The sequence below is a fragment of the Babylonia areolata genome, chromosome 27 (assembly GCF_041734735.1).
Source record: "Babylonia areolata isolate BAREFJ2019XMU chromosome 27, ASM4173473v1, whole genome shotgun sequence".
In the NCBI taxonomy this organism is placed as follows: Eukaryota; Metazoa; Mollusca; class Gastropoda; order Neogastropoda; family Buccinidae; genus Babylonia; species Babylonia areolata.
In genome coordinates, this window is record NC_134902.1 from 40,596,257 (window position 1) to 40,598,279 (window position 2,023).

Consider the following 2,023-nt stretch of genomic DNA (forward strand, 5'->3'; position numbering starts at 1 on the left):
CTTTGATCTGATATTCTGACACAACAACAAGAGCAGTCATTTTTATCATTTTTTGTTCAAACAGGAACTTCTTTTGCTAAGCATGGAAGTTATATTTATTTTGCATGTCTTTGGTGCAGACAGTAAAAAAGGGAAATTAATCTGTAATTAATGCTAGGGGACTTAATTTGCTTTAAACTGATCTTTCTCATCTTAAACATTACATTTTGTTGATGTGCAGGTCCCAGCTTAGATCACTTGTGATAGTAACACCTAGGTACTTTGAGGTAGAGACAGTTTCTAGGATATGGTTGTGGAGGATAGAGTCGGATTTTGCAGGACAAGATGATTTTGTAACTGGGAGAATAGTACATTTTCCAGGATGGAAAGCCATGTCCCAGCTGTGCTCCCATGCTTCTAGCTTCTTGAGGTCTTACTGAAGTAAATTTTGGTCAGTTTTGGAGGCCTTTAAACGGTAGACAGCTGTGTCATCAGCAAACATATGTGTCAGTGAGGAGAGTTCTTCTGGCAAGTCATTGATGTACGCCAAAAATAGCGCTGGCCCTAAAACAGAGCCTTGTGGGACCCCAGACTTCACGCTGACCCGGTTGGAAGCTGCGCCCTCCACTACCACTGATTGTTGCCGGTCTTTCAAGAAAGCTCCTATCCATTTGTTGATCTTTCCATGGACGCCATAATGCTTCAGTTTGTGGATGAGGAGGCTGTGGTTTATTTTAATGAAGGCCTTCACAAAGTTCATAATGCTGACGTCCGCCTGATTTCCTTTCTCTACAGTACCAAACAGTTCTTCTGTAAAATTGAGTAGTTGTGTCTCGCAGGACCGAAACTTGCGAAAGCTGTGTTGTTCTTGACATAAAATTTCGTTGGATTCTAGGTGAGACATGAGAGCACTGACGATGACATGTTCCAGAATTTTGCAGGGGATAGAGGTCAGAGAGACTGGGCGGTAATTAGCTGGGTTGTAGTGTTCTCCTTTCTTATATATTGGTGCAACGTTTGCATATCTCCAGTCAGAAGGGACATAACTAGTTTAAAGAGAGGACTGATAGATCATCGTAAGGATTGGAGATATTTCAGGGGCAAGGTTTTTCAGGATGAGAGGACTGATTTTGAGGTGGGACGCCAGAGTTGGAGCTGCGCTGGTGCTTGACGAAGGTGTAGAATCGCTTGTTCGGGGGTGAACCTTCTGCCGACTCAGGGTCACCTGCGACTGACCTATGGACATATTCCCAGTAGGAGCGTCTTATCATACATTGCTTCTGTCTTCTGAGTTGTTTATGTTCTTTTACTAGTTCAGGAGTGCTTTGCTTTTTCTTTCTCTTATAGACCCTGTCATGGTGCTTGGCAGTTTTACGAATGTCAGCTGTGATCCATGGTTTACAGGCCTTGGTACGTGCTGTCTTGTGGGGGACATTGGCCTGGACTGACGTGATAAGGGTGTCCTTGAACTTGGTCCAAAGATCCTCTGTGGTGAGGTTGTTTACATCGGTCACCAACGCCGAGTGCAGGTCCTTCATGTCATTTCTCATTGCCTCCCAGTTGGCCTTTTCGTAAAGGGGGATCTGCCTTGGAGTCTGCTTGATACGTGGTGGGCTTAAGGAGAATTCACAATATGGGATGTCATGGTCCGACAAGCCAGGAATGACTTCAACCCTGGGGATAAGATGCGGGCAAACAAAAAAAGACAACAACAAAAAACGTGGATTCGTGCGTTTACTTAACGTTCAGTCATACAATCCACCACTGAGCCCAGTGGACTCATGACCACAATGTACTGCCGAGATTTGAGCCCTAAAATGTCGTACAGCCGCCCTATGCCAAGAAAAGATAAAATTAAACAGTTCATCTTTATTATTAACATCACAATGTTCATCATCATACGAGTCCATGTGTTGTTCCAGTTATTCCGAACTGTTATGAAAACCAAAACTCGCGGGAAGCCCGGTCTCCCTAAATGGGACCTGGCCAACTGAATAGTCTGCTAATCGTCCACGGTCCGTGTCGGAACACATCGCATACTGGT